This window comes from Electrona antarctica, assembly GCF_951216825.1.
Source record: "Electrona antarctica genome assembly, chromosome: 22".
Taxonomy (NCBI): domain Eukaryota; kingdom Metazoa; phylum Chordata; class Actinopteri; order Myctophiformes; family Myctophidae; genus Electrona; species Electrona antarctica.
Window position 1 is genome coordinate 7,885,373 of NC_136805.1, and position 21,215 is coordinate 7,906,587.

Genomic DNA, 21,215 nt, shown 5'->3' on the forward strand with positions numbered 1-21,215 from the left:
TCAGGTGGATCATCATCACCCACCAGGCCACATAAAAACATAATTTTAACACTTTCTGTACACTTTTATTTGAAGAAAATCTTCCTCCTAGTATAATCATAGTACCCAATGATCATGTTTTAGGGCAGGGGTGGGCAACTTTGATGATGGAGAGGGCCACTATATTTCCACATTCACTCCCTAGTGACGCATATTACTGCTGCGACGCGTTTTGAGCTTGTAGATCGGCTATTTTTGCTATATTCGAATTGAAATCTTGCATTATTTTTTGATATTTTTGAATTGGAATCCTGAAAATTAACATTTTTATGTAATTTCAAATGCCTTTAATTATACGTGTGTTGAAGCATTGAGCTACTAATTTAGACTGAAGTAATTAAAGCGGGTCATTGTGGAATTGTAAACAGCTGAAACCAATATTATATCAGTATTCTGACATTAACCTGAGGGGCCACATTAAGTGAAGGTGGGGGCCGCATGTGGCCCCCGGGCCGCCAGTTGTTTTAGGGGGAGAAAGATCACAGCATTCCCTCTTTAACCTGTGTGCGTGCATGTGAAGGTGAGGGGGGCGGAGGTTATAGCCACAAATTGAGTTCCTGTCATCAGCAGCACATGTTTCGTGCTGCAGCTGTCCTCAATAGAACCACGAGACGCCATCCATTTCCCATCCACGCATCAGCACGGCAGTTATGAATCGCTGTATGACTCATGATTTTATCAGGACACATACTTTCGCTGTGCAGGAGAGTTGGTGGAACAGGTGAAAGTGGTGGGTCGATATATACCTCCTCCACATTAGAACACCAGCCTGTTGTTTCGTTGTGGCAGAGGGAACATTGCATAGTGCATAGAAATCAAATGCGCCAGTCTACCTCAACCTGTTCTATGGACTGGAGAGAGCATTGTTGGAAAAATATTATTAGATATTTTAAGACCCCGTATCAGGAAAAATACAAAGGCGATGATAGGCTGTGCTGGAGGCAGCGTGGGGCAAAGAAAGCCAACCACTTTCACATTTTCTGGGGGTGCCCCAAGTTGAGGGTGTTTTGGAACAATATTCACAAATCACTGTGTTCAGTATTTAATACTCCAATACCCTTTAACTTCACAACCTTGTACCTGGGCCACATTGAATGTCTTAACCAGACGAGATACACAAAGCTACTGCAGGTGCTCTTGGCAGCCAGCAAAAAGTCAATAACAAGAAGATGGCTAACCCCAATCACACCCACAATGGACGATTGGCACGGAATAGTCCTGGATATTTTCAAAATGGAAAAATTAACATACATCCTAAGAACTAGACTATAGACAATTTCTACCAAATTTGGAACAACTGGATAGTACACATTGCCCCTCTGAGAGCTGACTTTGTGTGATCTCACTGGTCCTAATAGCCTGCTTTATGATCTTTGTAGACACCCTTCCTCTTCTCATGGTCGAAGTCCAAAGCTGTTTTGTTTTTGTTCCCCTCAGCAATATTGTAAATACTTTCGTTTCTTGGTTGTTGTTGTTTTTTTGTCTTTGTCTTTTTCTTTTGTCTGCCCACTCTTTCTTCTTTTTCTCCTTCTGAAATGTACACTCTGAAGCGATATTGCCCTTTGCCCCTGTTAAGTGTTGACTTAATGCCATATGTAGTCCTGAAGAAAGCAAGGATGTTACAGAGACACTGGAGATGGAGTCACTTGGAGGGGGGAGGGAGGGAAGAGGGGTGGAAAAATAAATCCTGGGAACTGCACTTGTGTCCTACATAGAAATGCTGTTATTGTAATGCTTTTTCCAAATAAAATAAATATTATTAAAGAAAAAACACCCAACATACACAAAACAGAGATATTGCACACATTCCCTTGATAAAGTGCAACTAGTCAATAAAGTGCTTTTGGCAATCAAAACAAATAAATAAAATGTGCTTTCCATAGAGGCAGTGTTTTCAGGGAAAATAGGATAAAAACACAGAACGCTCTTTGACCCAGGCCTGCATTTTCTAGGCAGCACACGGTGTTGACAATGAGACTGTGGGAGTGATGCAGGGATAGTGGTTGCAGACTGACATGGAAGTTATGACACAAAACAATGCATAGTAGTCGCACTCATCCAAATACCGTTTAACCACTTAAGCTGTATTTAAAAAAATTAAAATAAAACGCTACAAAAGGGTTAGATTTACAAGCTCACAACATCTATTTCTGTCTATTTCTAAATGTTGAACATTTTATACATTTTCTGGAAACATTCCCAAAATATCGTCTAGGACCTGCCTAATATATGTATGCACTTCATTTAGGAAATGAAAATGAAATGATTACTATATTTACCCAGGGTATCTGGGCTAAGCTCAAGAACTTGTTTCCAGCCAGGCCCTGCTCATAGAACACATTTCATCGTAGTGGTTCAATGCCTTGTTCAAGGGCACTTCAGCGGTGGTAATTTTAACGTGTCGGACCGCTGATTCGAACTGGCGACCTTCCGGTATCAAGACCGCTTCGCTATCCGTTCGGCCACCGCTGCCAAAAGGAGAGAATATCTCAACTGTTCTTGGCTAATATGACCCCCGGAAACAACTTTGGAACTGTGAAAAATTCTCTATCCAGGTCGAAATACCCGAAAATGACCACGCCCTTTTAAAAATAACCGTTACTTAAATAATAATAATAATAATAATGAATTGCATTTTTATAGCGCTTTTCCAAGTGCTCAAAGCGCTTTACAATGGTTCATTCATTCATACATTGGGAGGTGAAGCGGCGAACAGTCGACGCCAGCGTCCCTACTTACCACATTCACACACCAATGGTGGCAAGCTTACACCGACCGACTCATTGGAGGCAATGTAGGGTTAAGTGTCTTGCCCAAGGACACTTCGACATGTGGACAGGAGGAGCCGGGATTCGAACCGCCGACCCAGGGATCATTGGACGACCTGCTCTACCTCCTGAGCCACAGCCAGGAGGTAGACCACTTCACCACTTTTCAACCTACCTTCATTCATATAATCAGTCTCACTAATGTTCATGATAAAATGCCAACATGCATTATGTACAAATTGAAAACAGGTGGTATGCAGGGCTGTCTAGTGATTATCCAATGAACTCTTCCAAACTCCCAACACTCACACAATCACCTGCAAGGAATTTCTTGACAAAGTATAGCTCATAACATGTCTACGTTGGATTTTTATGAAACAAAAACTTTGCAGATAGAAAGAGGATAACTGAAGCTTTTCGTACAGCTGCAATGTTGGTGAGTTTGACATAATTCAATACAATTAAATAGGACTGTGTCTGTTTGTATGTATGAGCTGTCAATGGAAAATTGCGGCTAGTTTCCACCCTGCCATTAAGTTATGACAAGATGACTGCCGTGTGCATATGTTCTATTGAATATTCAAACATGAGTATTCTGAACATTTTGAGCAGCTGTAGCTCTAACGGTTTAAAAGATAGAGCCATGTTTTAAGTAGCGGTTATTTTTAAAAGGGCATGGTAATTTCTGGGTATTTCGCCCCGGATAGAGACATTTTCACAGTTCCTATGTTCGTGGGGGTAATATTAGCCAAGAAGAGTTGAGATATTCTCTCCTAAATTAAGTGCATGTATCTAGGCGGTGGCTCAGGGGTAGAGTGGCCGGATGGGAACCGCAAGGTTGCCAGTTCGAACCCGGGCTCCCCCAGAGTTAGCGTCGAAGAGTCCTTGAGCAAGACACTGAACCCCTAATTGCTCCTGATGTGCTGATCGGTGCCTTGCATGGTTTCCACCGCCATCTGTGTATGAATGTGTGCGTGAATGGGTGAATGTGATGCACAATCTATATGTAAAGCGCCTTGGATAAAGCTGCTATATAAACCATTTACCATTTCCCTAGAGTAATATACAGTAGGACTAGGGAGGTGCTGGACCGATAGGAGACAGCAATGAGAACATGAAAGAAGGTCCACACACACACACACGCTGTATCTATGCAATGCATTGACACATGGGTGTGCCAGTACATTGTACTTAAGGGAGGTACAGTGTGTCTCTCATGTTTTCATGAACACAGAACAACAACACATTCCTTGGAGGCGAGACTGACGAGGAAACGAAAGTATAGTTTTACTTCCTGCAAAGACAAATACACATTCAATTCAGCAGTGAGTTGTGTTCCTGTGCATCCACATTCTCTCTGCTCTGAGGCGGCAGGGATAACTACAACATGGATTCGCAGCTTTGTATAGCTGCAGGGGAGCATTTGTTGTAATCATACTGAGGCATCGGTTTAAGTGCTGTAATTAAACATACATGGGCGCGTGCGCGAGGGCACACACACGCGCACACACACACTCTCACACACTCACAGCTGTATACAGAAATACACCCCTGCTGCGAGACAGAACATTGATTGACCCATAGGCCCAGTGAAGGAGGATTGAGGCCAGTTAACGCGGTGTTAAGCCCACACCACACTGAAGGGTCGAGTCGTGGACAAAACTGTTTTTAAGGTAGACCACACCAATGCAACTCATTGCAACTGAACTCAATGAGTTGCATTGGTGTGGTTTAAAACCGTTTTGTCCCAACCCGACCCTGTGTGTGTGTGTGTGGTTTGGGCTTAAGTGTGTGAATATGTATTAGTGCGTAACGGTTTACTGTGTACTGTAGCGTATGTGTATTTGTGTCCAGTGCAGGGAGAACATCTTAGAAAGTTAGGTCATTAGCCGCGTTAGTGTCTGCACTAATACTGGCCTATATCTGCCATTGATCCTCCACCAGAAAGGGACAGGCTTGTGTTACGTACAGTGACTAGGTTAAGACTGAGTGTATTTACAGTAACGTGTAACAGTTTCCAGAGCGGCTGAGGCCATCTTATCCAGCAACTGATATGCACCGTATGGCGCAAACAACGGCCCCTATCACTGATGCCGTACATGTTTTTGTTCCGTCAAGCTTGTACCTACGTCGATGGCACGATCTGGTGTATTACACAAGGGCATTTTCTGTGGGGAGGGGGGGGGGGGGGCTTTGGGACTGCGACGATAACAAATGTCCGCGCAAATTAGTTGTGACGGGGAACGAGCATTGTAACAAAAAAAAACTCTAAGTTGTGTGTGTGTGCGTGTGTCTGTGTGTGTGTGTGTACGAGACTACGTGTGTGTGTGTGTGTGTGTGTGTGTGTGTGTGTGTGTGTGTGTGTGTGTGTGTGTGTGTGTGTGTGTGTGTGTGTGTGTGTGCGTGTGCGTGTGCGTGTGCGTGTGCGTGTGCGTGTGTGCGTGCGTGCGTGCGCGCGCGCGCGCAATCGTGTGTTGACTTTGTAGTAGATTTCTCCAGATGGTCAAGGAAGGCCTCGTTGAGCCCGGTCTGTTTTTTTGCCTTCCGAGTGGTTCTCTCTGACTACCTTTTCTACTCTACGTCTCCTTCCCTCCATCTGTCCAACCCGGGCTATGAAGGCACCAGCCGTAGTGGGAGGCCAGTCATTGGCTGTCTGAGGTTGAGGGAGTACAGTAATTAAGAGCTGAGATGGACTCTGACGGCGTCTACTTCCATGGGAACAGACAGGGAGATGCAGGTGGCTGATGCCTCTCGGGCATGAGAAGAAAAAAAAGAAACGGAAAAACTGTCTGTTTATACAGCATTCAAGAACACCACGGTGACACTCGCGGCCCCTTCAAGAGTCACATTATGCACGGTTTCAGTCATCCCTCGCCACAGTGTCTTGTACACTGTCAAATCCAGAGTGGATTTAGAGTAGAATCCAGAATCGATTCAACCACTTAAACCCTACTTATCACCAGCTAATCTCTAACTTGGTATTTGATAGATTGTCTGGTGGGGGTCCCCCAGGGGTCTCTACTTGGGAATTAAACCATGCAGCAAAAGGCCACGTTGCAGGTGTGTAGGTCCTACAGCCAATAGGTGGGGTGAAGATGTCAGAATTGCTGTGTGTGTGTGTGTGTGTGTGTGTGTGTGTGTGTGTGTGTGTGTGTGTGTGTGTGTGTGTGTGTGTGTGTGTGTGTGTGTGTGTGTGTGTGTGTGTGTGTGTGTGTGTGTGTGTGTGTGTGTGTGTGTGTGTGTGTGTGTGTGTGTGTGTGTGTGTGTGTGTGTGTGTGTGTGTGTGTGTGTGTGTGTGTGTGTGTGGTACAGACTCCTCCCTCTGTCTTTAGTTTCCCAGGTTGGTGTTGTGTTGTGTTGTGTTGTGTCTATTGACGTTGGCCACAAGACAGGCTGCCTTACAGGGCCATGTCAATGTGACATTCAGGGCCTACAGGGCCATGTCAATGTGACATTCAGGGCCTACAGGGCCATGTCAATGTGACATTCAGGGCCTACAGGGCCATGTCAATGTGACATTCAGGTCAGCTAGGCCTGCGGTTCTCACAACCTATAGTAGACCTGGGGAGAATAATTGCAAGTGGGCCCTCAAATAATTGGCAAATTAAAAAAATATATTTAACCCATTCTGGGCGGGAACCCCTTTTGGTGTTTAGCTATTGAAAAATAGCAGATCTACAAGCTCATAGCGCGCCACCGAGTGGCGCGCTATGAGCTTGTAGGTCTGCTATTTTTGAAAAATTGTGAAAATGTGGTGCAAATTTGGAATATATATTTTTTCAGAACGAACTAACTCAAATCTTTGCTTCTGGGGGAGTCCCTGGAACAACATATTTTCAGATGGGGGTCGGCGGCCAATTACATATCATTTTTGGGGGTCCTTGACATGAAATATTGAGCACCACTGATACAGAAACATGAGGTATTTCAGAAAACTGTAAGAATTTAGAATATATATATTTTTTAATTTCGACGTCAGGCCTAAATGGGTGAAAAAAAGAAAACATACATGAAAACTTAATGATACAGATAAATGGGGAACTCATACTTATGCTAGTTCCATCGACCCAAGCCAGGAACCCAATCGATTGATTGACCATTTTAAACTGAAAATGCACGCGGCCCGCGCATCTGTCCAGGCAAATAGCTCGCCGTGTTGTGATGCGTGATTAGGATTTGTCAAGTGGGCCCTGATCCAGAAAGGGTAGAACCTGAGCTTATATTAGAGCCACTCCGTCCCCCAACGGGGTAGGCAGGAATAGAAGCCAATCGCGTGGCCTCATCGCGTGTCCCCCTGGAGAGGGGGTGGAAAAGGAAGGTGATCATTACCACACGGCTAGACGCTGTAGTGTGCACGAGCAGCTGCAGCCGAGAAGCCGACGAGAGGCAGAGAACTGAAGCACGTTTGCGACGCTGAAGGTCTGCATGCGAACTCAGAACGATATATATATACAGTAGGTTTGAGTTTGTCACCACTGACAGTCTTCTCGGTGTCAAAGTGACACACGCCGAACCGGCAGGCTCTCCGGGGGAGAACGACAAAGAGAAAGGATGATAAGACCATCTGTGTGTTCATGTCATCCGTTTGGATTTGAGTCATTTGACCCAACAGTGGAGGGGTCAGCTCATCAGAGATCAGATGCTTGTTTATGACACACAGCTGTCGAGGGGGTGGGTGCGGGACAAGGTGTGTGTGTGTGTGTGGGGGGGTCAAGGAGAACCCCCCCCCCCCCTCACCTTTGACCTTTCGTGGTATAGCCTCCACCTGACTTCCCTACTTCTGCCCCTGCCAATCTGAGCTGCCTTAGGAAACCCTGTCCACATTCCAGCACTCGATGTGACGACACATAATCTGTGTATGTGTGTGTGCGCGCGCGAGTGTGCGTGCGTGCATGCGTATGCGTCACACGTGCATGTGTGTGTGTGTGTGACTGAGAGGGAGAGCGTACTTTTGTAAGAGGCTCACTGCGTCACTAGGCCGTCATGCTTAGCAAGCAGCACAGAGTAGTAACTCACACATACTTACACGGCCCAGGGAGGGAGGGAGGGAGGGGAAGAGAGGCTATAGGGCAAAAGAGAGATATACGTAGTAGGAGGAGGGAGGGAGGGGAAGAGAGGCTATAGGGCAAAAGAGAGATATACGTAGTAGGAGGAGGGAGGGAGGGGAAGAGAGGCTATAGGGCAAAAGAGAGATATGCGTATAGGAGGAGGGAGGGAGGGGAAGAGAGGCTATAGGGTAAAAGAGAGATATACGTAGTAGGAGGAGGGAGGGAGGGGAAAAGAGGCTATAGGGCAAAAGAGAGATATACGTAGTAGGAGGAGGGAGGGAGGGGAAGAGAGGCTAGAGGGTGGGAGGGAGGGAGGGGAAGAGAGGCTAGAGGGAGGGAGGGAGGGAGGGAGGGGAAGAGAGGCTAGAGGGAGGGAGGGAGGGGAAGAGAGGCTAGAGGGAGGGAGGGAGGGGAAGAGAGGCTAGAGGGAGGGAGGGAGGGAGGGAGGGGAAGAGAGGCTAGAGGGAGGGAGGGAGGGGAAGAGAGGCTAGGGCAAAAGGGAGATATACGTAGTATAGGAGGAGGGAGCCATGGGCTTAATTTATACTTTGTTTATATTTATACTCGAACGCATTGCTCCACAAAAGTGATGCAAGTGCCACTTTGTTTCCTTTTTTTTTTTTGCAGAAGAATAAATTAGGTCTCAGGAGCCAGAGTTGACCGGGAACAGAACATGGTGTTCCTCTGGTGAGACTATTGGGCCAAAGGGGAAGGAAATTGTGGGCTATAATTAACTGGATGGAATAACATGAGTCATGACCTATTACCTATTAAACTTTAGTCTGATGTGCTCGATCTCTAACTTCATGGTATGGGAGATAATTATTGGAATGTCCGTCTAGGACAAGAAGACCTGAATCCATTCGGGATTTACGACATTGCATAAAATCTGGCATTGGTGGTCTGACAGCTCTCTGTCCTACCAGCCTTCTGCGTTTCTGAGACTGCGTTTCTGAGAGTGTGTGTGTGTGTGTGTGTGTGTGTGTGTGTGTGTGTGTGTGTGTGTGTGTGTGTGTGCGCGTGTGCGCACGCATGCGTTTTTGCCTGTGTGTATCTCTTACATAACCCCTGACTTAATATTTCCACATGGCCGTAGACTCTCTCTCTGTCTCTGTGTGTGTCTCTCTCTCTCTCTCTCTCTCTCTCTCTCTCTCTTTCTCTGTCTCTGTGTGTGTGTCTCTCTCTCTCTCTCTCTGGTGCCCCTGTGTTCCCTGGGTGTGTAACCACGGGACAGAGGGCCCAAACGCAGATTCCAAAGGGATTACCATAACACGCTCTGTCCCAACCTCCTGCAGCACACATTATCCCTCCACTTTAATCCCAAATCCCCCACAGGTCAATCAAATAGTTCCGGGTCACAAAGTTATGATGCCGCAGTGTAGCCGTAGCTCCCCGCCCCCCCACCACCACCCCCCTGCCTCCCCCCCCCCCCCCCCCATGTCCTTCTCCTGCCATGTCCACTATGTGTCCTCTCACCATGTCCAACATGGTCTCGTCCCACCGGCTGAAGAGAACGGTGGCTGTCGGGGAGGGTACTTGTCTCTGGTGGGAACTGTTGCTAACGGTCAGATATGCTGAAAGAACTGCTACACACACGCACACACGCACGCACACACACACACACACACACACACACACACACACACACACTGTATGCACGCCGTGGTGTAAAGTAACTAAGTACATTTAATCAACTTTGAGGTACTGGAATATTTTCTATCAGTCCATAGGCAAATATTGCACTTTTACTCCACTATAATGGTTATAGTTACGTTGTAGTTTTTTATCATTATTTCAACACACTAACCCCTTAATAAGCCATTTGGAAATAGCCAAACTACAAGCTCACAATTCTGCGATTTTCAAAAGATTTTTTTTTATACATTTTGAAAACGTGTGAGATGTGGGACCTTCTGCATAATGAGTATACTTTTGCACTACTTTTGGTACCTTAAGTCCATTTTGATGCCAATATACCTTTGTCCTTTTAGTCAAGTACATTTTGAATTCCAGACTTTTACTTGTAACAGAGTATTTCTACATTGCAGTATTGTAGTAAAAGTAAACAATTTACAATTTAGGCATTTAGCAGACGCTCTTAATCCAGAGCGACTTACAATAAGCAAGAACAAAAAGCATGGCAATACATCACATACATAAAAAGTGGTTATCATGAAACATGCGTAAGCTAAGAACGTAACAGTGGAATATCTATATAATGAAACTATACATATAAATTATACATACTATACATATAAACTATACATACTATACTATACTATACATATCCTATAAAGTGATATGACTACATAAAATGCAATTCTAGTGCCGTCTACGTAACATGCTATAAGTCTGTATAAAATGCTATCTAAGTCTACAGTACATAGAGTTCTATCTAAGGGGCTAGGGTAAGTGCTACGGGCCATGATGGAGTCTGAAAAGGTCAGTGCCACAGAGGTCACTGCAGTCGGCCCCGGACTATGATGTTGTACTAGATAACTAAGTGCAGAGCACATGTCGCTGTAGGAAATGTAGCGTTTGACGTTCTACGCTCTCTGACATGTGCTGTAGCACCTCCACGGCCACTCAGTACATGTGCTGTAGCACCTCCTCCACAGCCACTGAGACATGTGCTGTAGCACCTCCACACTCCACCGCCACTGACTACAGTATATGTGCTGTAGCACCTCCACACTCCACCGCCACTGACTACAGTATATGTGCTGTAGCACCTCCACACTCCACCGCCACTGACTACAGTATATGTGCTGTAGCACCTCCACACTCCACCGCCACTGACTACAGTATATGTGCTGTAGCACCTCCTCGCCCACTGACTACAGTATATGTGCTGTAGCACCTCCTCCACAGCCACTGACTACAGTATATGTGCTGTAGCACCTCCTCCACAGCCACTGACTACAGTATGTGCTGTAGCACCTCCACGGCCACTGACTACAGTATATGTGCTGTAGCACCTCCTCCACGGCCACTGACTACAGTATATGTGCTGTAGCACCTCCCCCACAGCCACTGACTACAGTATATGTGCTGTAGCACCTCCTCCACAGCCACTGACTACAGTATATGTGCTGTAGCACCTCCTCCACAGCCACTGACTACAGTATATGTGCTGTAGCACCTCCACAGCCACTGACTACAGTATATGTGCTGTAGCACCTCCTCCACGGCCACTGACTACAGTATATGTGCTGTAGCACCTCCTCCACAGCCACTGACTACAGTATATGTGCTGTAGCACCTCCACAGCCACTGACTACAGTATATGTGCTGTAGCACCTCCTCCACGGCCACTGACTACAGTATATGTGCTGTAGCACCTCCACAGCCACTGACTACAGTATATGTGCTGTAGCACCTCCACGGCCACTGACTACAGTATATGTGCTGTAGCACCTCCTCCACGGCCACTGACTACAGTATATGTGCTGTAGCACCTCCTCCACGGCCACTGACTACAGTATATGTGCTGTAGCACCTCCTCCACAGCCACTGACTACAGTATATGTGCTGTAGCACCTCCTCCACAGCCACTGACTACAGTATATGTGCTGTAGCACCTCCTCCACGGCCACTGACTCCAGTATATGTGCTGTAGCACCTCCACAGCCACTGACTACAGTATATGTGCTGTAGCACCTCCTCCACGGCCACTGACTCCAGTATATGTGCTGTAGCACCTCCACAGCCACTGACTACAGTATATGTGCTGTAGCACCTCCTCCACAGCCACTGACTACAGTATATGTGCTGTAGCACCTCCTCCACGGCCACTGACCACAGTATATGTGCTGTAGCACCTCCTCCACGGCCACTGACTACAGTATATGTGCTGTAGCACCTCCACGGCCACTGACTACAGTATATGTGCTGTAGCACCTCCACGGCCACTGACTACAGTATATGTGCTGTAGCACCTCCTCCACGCCCACTGACTACAGTATATGTGCTGTAGCACCTCCTCCACAGCCACTGACTACAGTATATGTGCTGTAGCACCTCCTCCACAGCCACTGACTACAGTATATGTGCTGTAGCACCTCCACGGCCACTGACTACAGTATATGTGCTGTAGCACCTCCTCCACGGCCACTGACTACAGTATATGTGCTGTAGCACCTCCTCCACCGCCACTGACTACAGTATATGTGCTGTAGCACCTCCTCCACGGCCACTGACTACAGTATATGTGCTGTAGCACCTCCTCCACGGCCACTGACTACAGTATATGTGCTGTAGCACCTCCACGGCCACTGACTACAGTATATGTGCTGTAGCACCTCCTCCACGGCCACTGACTACAGTATATGTGCTGTAGCACCTCCTCGGCCACTGACTACAGTATATGTGCTGTAGCACCTCCACAGCCACTGACTACAGTATATGTGCTGTAGCACCTCCTCCACGGCCACTGACTACAGTATATGTGCTGTAGCACCTCCTCGGCCACTGACTACAGTATATGTGCTGTAGCACCTCCACAGCCACTGACTACAGTATATGTGCTGTAGCACCTCCTCCACGGCCACTGACTACAGTATATGTGCTGTAGCACCTCCTCCACGGCCACTGACTACAGTATATGTGCTGTAGCACCTCCACGGCCACTGACTACAGTATATGTGCTGTAGCACCTCCTCGGCCACTGACTACAGTATATGTGCTGAGTTGCTCATGGTGAGATTCGGAGCATAATTCTGCTCACCGCGACTCGTGCGTCTCGTTTCGGATGATTTATGTTCTCATTTAACGCACTCCCTTGACTCTCCCCCTCTTGTCTCCCCTGTTCTCTGTACCTCCCTTTCCTCCCCCACGGCGCTCCCTCGTGTTCTCTCTGGTTGTGATCAGTGCGAGGGTATATAGGGTCAGGGTCATAGTGTATAACGGATAGAGACCGAACTGGAGCGTTAGCCCCGCCCCCCCGCTATTCATTTCAGTGGAAGTTGCTCAGTGGCGTTTTGAAGCACCCAGAAGACTTCCGGAAGTATAATTATAACTCAATGGCTCGAGCGAGCGGAAGTTTAGCCTAGCCTAGCCCCGGACCTCAATTTTGAGGTCCGGGCTTTTCACGTGACGTCATGAACGTCCGTCCACTTCCATTAAGTGCTGCAATTCCACATTTTGCCAGTAGGTAGTGGCATCTTCATCGTTGGATAGCTTTACTGGGGGCTTGGTCAGGGTGCACAGTCAAATGTATAGTGTAAAAGTGGGCCTGTAGGCCTAGGCCATGGCTCAGTGGTCCAGGCACCTTGGTTGGTAATCCAGTCGGCAGTGTGCTACGGGTTCGACTCCCGGGTCCCGACAGCCCTCACTGCATGTCTTCCCCCCCATCTCTCTCCCCATTTCCTGTCAGCCTACTATCTGTCCCTCCATAAAATATATAAAATAAAGGCGAAAGCCACAAAAAAAAAAACATAAAAAGAAAAAAGTGGGCCTGTGATTTTAACCCATTTAGAGCTGACTTCGAAATTTAAAAAAATGTCTCCAAATCCTGTCAGTTTTCTGAAATACCTATATGTTTCTATATCGGTGGTGCTCAATATTTCATTTCAAGGACCCCAGAAACTATGGGCGCATTCGGAAATAGCACACTGAGCGCACTGTGCAATGCAAACTAATAGGCTCCCGGTGCGCATTTCCGAATGCACCCTTTATCTAATTGGCCACCGACCCCATTTGAAAATATGTTGTTCCAGGGACCTCCCCCAGAAGCAAAGATTTTAGTTAAAAACGTTCTCTCTGAAATAATATATATTCAAAGATTTGCGCCACATTTTCACGATTTTTCAAAAATAACAGACCTACAAGCTCGTAGTGCGTCACTCTGTGCCGCGCTATGAGCTTGTAGATCTGCTATTTTCAATAGCTAAAGTATAACATAATGCTTTAAAACACCAAAAGGTGTTCCCGCCCAAAATGGGTTAAGTATATTTCTAAAAGCATGCACTTTTGAATACTTGGGATTATAGTTCACTCAAAGAATAACTTTTTTCCCCTATCGATTACTCTCCCCATATGGAGACTTGAATTCACGCTCGTCATCAAATTATCCCTTTAAGTATTTTTTAAAAGCAAATATTTTAACGCTCGTTGCTTATACATTTTACTGAGCAGCTGTCACTCGTAGTTGAATATTATAATGTTTGACCAGGAGTGTCTCTCCTCTGTACTTTGACTCAAGTACTGGCGTTGGGTGCTTTGTCGACCACTGCCCCCAACTCTCCCAAAGGTCAGGGTTACAGAATGACGATGACCTGCTCCTAGTATGATGCACATCTGTCACTGTATTATGTATCCATCGACTGGCTCTGGTCAGTGCTGAGGACCAGTGGTGTAACGTAACTATGTACGTATTTGCTTTTAAAAATACTTAAAGGGATAGCTCACCGCCAAAATGTAATCTTTTCTATCGATTACTCAGCCCATGGAGACTTGAATTCATGGATATCTTTGTTTTTGTTGCATTCCTAAGCCAATAATTTCAGCGAGACTGTGGCTCAGGAGGTAGAGCAGGTCGTCCAATGATCCCTGGGTCGGCGGTTCGAATCCCGGCTCCTCCTGTCCACATGTCGAAGTGTCCTTGGGCAAGACACTGAACCCTACATTGCCTCCAATGAGTCGGTTGGTGTGAGCTTGCCACCATTGGTGTGTGAATGTGGGAAGTGAGGACGCTGGCGTCGACTGTTCGCCGCTTCACCTCCCAATGTATGAATGAATGAACCGTGAAAGCGTAAAGCGCTTTGAGCACTTGGAAAAGCGCTATAAAAATGCAATTCATTATTACGTGTACTCAAGTTCTGTCTGTACAATATTGAGGTACTTTAGCTTTACTGGAGTATTTTCAGTACTTTTACTTCTAACTCCACCTCATGCCAGAGGCAAATCATTGTGCTTTCACTCCATTACAAATATTATATGAAAGCTTCAGTTACTTTGTAGGTTTTGATTATTATTACAAAAACATACTGTACATTACACACTTCAGCCCAGCGGTATGTACAGTTCGGTCACTTGAAAATAGCTGATCTACAAGCTCACAATGCGTCTTTATTTTCAAAATACTTTTTAACAGTATAGGCCTATACATTTTAAAGCTTTGATATTCTGCATAATGAGTACCGGTACGTTCTACATTTTGATACCAGTACTTTTACTCAAATACATTTTTAATTCCAGACTTTTTTACTTGTAACAGAGTATTCCTACATTGCAGTATTGATACCTTTTACTTAAGTAAGACACGTGCGTACTTTTTCCACCACTGGTGAGGTCCTCATAGAGTAGCTGTGGTTCTGACCATCTGCATGTCCATCAGTAGGGGTGTCAGGGATTCGAATTAGAATCGCGATTCCCGTTATGAACGATTCAAAATCGATTCATAATTTCCAAAAATCGAATAAAAAATGTTTTTTTTTGTTACCGTCACAGGAGTTTACACTACATGGTGTTTGTGATATGAAATGTAAGCTTACCCTAATCACAGTAAACATCATGTCTTCAGTCATTTTCAAGTTACTGTAGTATAGTCACTTCAGTTGGCTGGAGTAGATTGTGATGAAATCCTATGTATTGAATTGAGAATCATTTTGAATAGAGAATAGTTTTGAATCTGGAAAAAAATGCGTTTGATTTTGAATCGAATCGTGACCCCAAGAATCGGAATCGAATCGTGGGACACCCAAAGATTCACAGCCCTATCCATCAGCCAGCTGGGGGTGTTTTTATTCCATGGTGGGTAGGCTAATATCCAATAGCACTCAGACGAAGCCTAGACGGATTCAGTGCTTTTGACAGGTGAGAAGGGAAGGCCATTATAAAGATTACGCGAGCATAAAATAAGACATCTTTGCCTCATCTATTTCACCAAACTGCTTCCATTAGTCTTCACCAGCCTTGTTCTTGACACGTCTTTGAAGTTTGCCCTCAATGTTTCTTTATATATACAGTATATATATAGTACACGGGGCGGCGGTGGCTCAGCGGTAGAGTGGCTGGATGGTAATCACAAGGTTGCCAGTTCGAACCCGGGCTCCCCCAGAGTTAGTGTCGAAGTGTCCTTGAGCAAGACACTGAACCCCTAATTGCTCCTGATGTGCTGGTTGGTGCCCTGCATGGTTTCCACCGCCATCGGTGTATGAATGTGTGTGTGAATGTAATGCACTGCATTACATCTATGTAAAGCGGCTTGGATAAAGGCGCTATATAAATTCACCATTTACAGTATCTCTAATGGTATTCATCCAATTACACGTGTGTGGGGGGAAAGGGAATATATATATTTTTTTTTATGTTTTTTTTGCGGCTTTCGCCTTTATTTTATATTTTTTATAGAGAGACAGACAGTAGGCTGACAGGAAATGTGGGAGAGAGATGGGGGAGTGACATGCAGTGAGGGCTGTCGGGATCGGGAGTCGAACCCGCGGCACACTGCCAGACTCGGGCTACCGGGTCCAGGTGCCTGGACTGCTGAGCCACGGCCCAGGCCGGGAAAGGGAATATTGTCATTCTGTTTATCATTTTTTGCTTGTCCTTATACAGGTCCTGTCCCATTTCGTGGTTCACCTCATTGGTGCTTGTTGGGTTTTGTTTTTTTCCTACTTTCATAGAAGCCTGTCAGCCCGCATCAGAGCGTTTGACAGCCTTCAGTAAAGCTGCTGAACTCACCGCCCAGAGGAAAGCTTTGTTTTGTTTTGCTTATTGAAGTACACCACGCACGCAGTTGTTATGCAATTGTGTATGAGTGGATGCAGGGACAAGGTCTACTGTCCAGTGCTGGGATCCTTTAGCATTGTGTATGAGTGGATGCAGGGACAAGGTCTACTGTCCAGTGCTGGGATCCTTTAGCATTGTGTATGAGTGGATGCAGGGACAAGGTCTACTGTCCAGTGCTGGGATCCTTTAGCATTGTGTATGAGTGGATGCAGGGACAAGGTCTACTGTCCAGTGCTGGGATCCTTTAGCATTGTGTATGAGTGGATGCAGGGACAAGGTCTACTGTCCAGTGCTGGGATCCTTTAGCATTGTGTATGAGTGGATGCAGGGACAAGGTCTACTGTCCAGTGCTGGGATCCTTTAGCATTGTGTATGAGTGGATGCAGGGACAAGGTCTACTGTCCAGTGCTGGGATCCTTTAGCATTGTGTATGAGTGGATGCAGGGACAAGGTCTACTGTCCAGTGCTGGGATCCTTTAGCATTGTGTATGAGTGGATGCAGGGACAAGGTCTACTGTCCAGTGCTGGGATCCTTTAGCATTGTGTATGAGTGGATGCAGGGACAAGGTCTACTGTCCAGTGCTGGGATCCTTTAGCATTTTGTGATCAAACTCTGTGGTCATATGCTCTAGGACAGTGGTTTTCATTCAACCAGTGGTCCGGGGACCACCAGTGGTCCTTGAGGGGGTTCCAGGTGGTCCCCAGCTAAATGATGGAGAGTTGGTAACCAAATGGACCCTTATAGATCTTTAACTCTTGAGAGCGTAAAATGAAACTCACTCACTCGTAAAATGAAACTCTTGAGAGCGTAAAATGAAACCAAATGAACCCGTACGGGTCCATTTGGTTTCATTTCTTGTTAAACATCTGCATTGCGTCATTTACAAGAAGTCTACACAATTAGAGAATGTAGTTTTGATAAACTTTTTGCCAAAAGCATGGAATTGTGGACAAAATCTTAAAATATTCTTTAGTTTTGTGTCTGACAGGCTAAATAAACGTCATCAAATGGTGGTCCGTGGCTCAAAAGCCGAATAAATAATGCGGGCCTTGAAATGAAACGGGTTGAAAACACCACACTGCTCCAAGATCAAGGAACAGGGGGAACAGCACAGCCTGGACACAGTGAAGGCAGCAGACCTTAAAAAGGGAACAGCACAGCCTGGACACAGTGAAGGCAGCAGACCTTAAAAAGGGAACAGCACAGCCTGGACACAGTGAAGGCAGCAGACCTTAAAAAGGGAACAGCACAGCCTGGACACAGTGAAGGCAGCAGACCTTAGGATCAAGGAACAGGGGGAACAGTGCATGCAGCCTGGACACAGTGAAAGCAGCAGACCTTAAAAAGGGCCGTGAAGAATATTCTTTCAGACAACTGCAAACAAAACAATGAATTGCATTTTTATAATGAATTGCATTTTTATAGAGCTTTTCCAAGTGCTCAAAGCGCTTTACAATGGTTCATTCATTCATACATTGGGAGGTGAAGCGGCGAACAGTCGACGCCAGCGTCCTCACTTCCCACATTCACACACCAATGGTGGCGAGCTCACACCGACCGACTCATTGGAGGCAATGTAGGGTTCAGTGTCTTGCCCAAGGACACTTCGACATGTGGACAGGAGGAGGAGCCGGGATTCGAACCGCCGACCCAGGGATCATTGGACGACCTGCTCTACCTCCTGAGCCACAGCCGCCCCAAACAACGCATTCACTCAGACGCGCATGCACAATGCTAGAAGAAAAAAAAACCCTTCGTGTGACAAACCAAGCTTGCATTTATCTATCTTCTTACATCTTACCCTTTTCCTGTGTATACAGTTGGAGGCCATCGATATTGTCCTTTTCTTTTTGCTGAGGTTTGCGTGATCTGCGCAAAAGGACAGTTAACCCATTTTGGGCGGGAACCCCTTTTGGTGTTTTAAACATTGTTATAATTTAGCTATTGAAAAATAGCAGATCTACAAGCTCGTAGCGCGCCACTCGGTGGCGCGCTATGAGCTTGTAGGTCTGCTATTTTTGAAAAATCGTGAAAATATTTATTTCAGAAAACTGGAGGATTTAGAAGGATTTTTTAAAATTTTGAGGTCAGGCCTAAATTGGTCTAATGATAAGGGACAATATCGGTGGCACCCAACTGTATCTCACTCGCTCTTCTCTCTTTCAAAATAATATTCATTTATGTTTTTTCTTTCTATGCTGCAATTTAACAGGAAAGAATGATCTTTTGGTAGTAAAGCTTCCTCTGCCCACATCCTGTCCAGTACAGTATGTGAGCTGAGGGGAGTGAGTGACAGAAGGCCCTGTAAGCCTCACAGCTTTCACATGGTTTATTTTAGCCGTTGCTCTGTCATCTGCCAGGATTCTGTGACTTATAGAACACAGCGACTCTGAAATGCAATCGGATGCTTATAAACAGCCTCAGTGGACATTTGAAATCACAGCCAAGCCATTAACTTTATGCATCACAGCAGGGACGGGGCACACATAGACATCAAAGGGGGCTTCAGCCCCTGCCCTGAGATCAGATTCTAAAAATGTCTTCTACATCCTGACAGTTTTCTGAAAAAGCTATGTTTCTATGTCAGTGGTTCTTTGATTTTTCAAAAATAGCAGACCTACAAGCTCGTAGCGCGCCACTCGGTGGCGCGCTATGAGCTTGTAGATCTGCTATTTTTCAATAGCTAAAGCATAACATAACTAACACCCTTTTGGTGCTAACACCAAAAGGGGTTCCTGCCCAAAATGGGTTAACCCATCTGTAAAACAACTGCCCTTTCCAGACCACGAATGCAGCATTTACTACATGGTGAAAGAAATGCAAATGCCACTCCTTTCCATGCCATGCCGGAAGACAGCAGAATTGTTTTTTTTCCCCCCGAAGTCTCCTGAACAGTATTTTGCGTTGAACTGATTTGTTTCTAAATCCATGTCGTATATGCCATATCTCCACTAGCTAAAGAGTGCTGGGTTGCGCCCCAAAAATAGAGCTTGTAGATCAGCTATTTTCGCTATTTTTGTCCAAAAGTGCCCTCTTACGAGATTTCAGCCCCTGTCCCTCTAATAGGCCTATACTCTCTCCCTGTGCATCAGGTAACATACGGTTGCATATGACGCACTTAATGTAATTTTTTAGCAAAAAGCCGATGCACACCTCAGAAGGCTAGTGACAGGTGCGTAGGGCAATAGAGCATACTTAAAGTTTTGTTTTTCAAAGGGTATCTTTGAAAAACAAAGAAAGGGTCCCGCTCACTGTCAGACACTTGCCAAAATGTTGCTCTTTATTGGGTCGACGTTTCGGTCGATTAGACCTTCATCAGGAACAGGAACAGCACTTAATGTTATGAAATGGAAGTCGACTGAAATGAGAATGGATGAGACCGTATCGGGACTTGAATCTTTATTCATTTTTTTAATTTTTTTTTATTGTTCACAATTTCAATCTAAATGGTGTAAAATATAGGCAGTCCTTTACCTTATGGCAGTCCTTGATTGCTAACTGTTCAGAAACAGGCAGCTGGTCACTTCATTTAGATGTCTTCATCTCACTGGTGAAGCAGAGAGAGGTCCCTAGTGGCACTTCCTCCATGTTGTGGATACAGTGTAGATTCTTGGGTATTCTCTGTGGGTTTGACCTCATCAGATCCACTCCCTGTTAGCGTGGGTGACATGTGGCAGATGTGGTGTGTGTGTGCGTGCGTGTGCGTGTGTGCGTGTGTGTGTGTGCGTGTATGCGCGCGGCGCGTGTGTATTAGTGCAGCTGCCGTACAAACCAATTTCCCCACAGGCATGCAAAACACAAGACACTGCTAAACTTCAGGGGGTGGTTTGCGGATTATGTGTTCATTCATGCACGTGTCAGTGGGATTTTATATGACGTTGTACACGATGTTCATTATGTGTTCATGCACGTGTCAGTGGGATTTTATATGACGTTGTACACGATGTTCAGCGTGGCATATCAAATTATACAAGTTGAGAGTTGAGTTGAAATGGCAGATCTACAACTCGCATTTCACGGTTTTTAAGTGGTTAATCCATTTTGGGCGGGAACCCCTTTTGGTGTTTTAAGCATTATGTTATGCTTTAGCTGTTGAAAAATAGCAGATCTACAAGCTCATAGCGCTGGTAGGTCTGCTATTTTTGAAAAATCGTGAAAATGTGGCCCAAATGTTTGAATATATATTCTTTCAGAGCGAACGTTTTTAACTCAAATCTTTGCTTCTGGGGGGGTCACTGGAACAACATATTTTCAGATGGGGCTCGGCCGACAATTACATATATTTTTTGGGGTCCTTGACATGAAAATGTTTCAGAACGACTGACCGAAACATGAGGTTTTTCAGAAAACTTTTAGGATTTAGAAGCTATTTTTTAAGAATCGTCCTAAATGGTTAAAACACCAAAAGCGGTTCCCGCCCAGAATGGGTTAAATTGACGCCCAGGCCCCACTTTGAGAACCACGGAAGTAGTAGATAGACCAAGTTAAAAGGGCACAACCCTCTCTTTATATTAGCCCTCTGGTAAGCGTTGCAACCTGTCAGGTCCAGAGCTCTCAGCTGTTTCTGTTGGTATTAATCAAGGCCCAGTCGTTATTTGCCCAGGGCGTGTATGCTAATGCCGAATA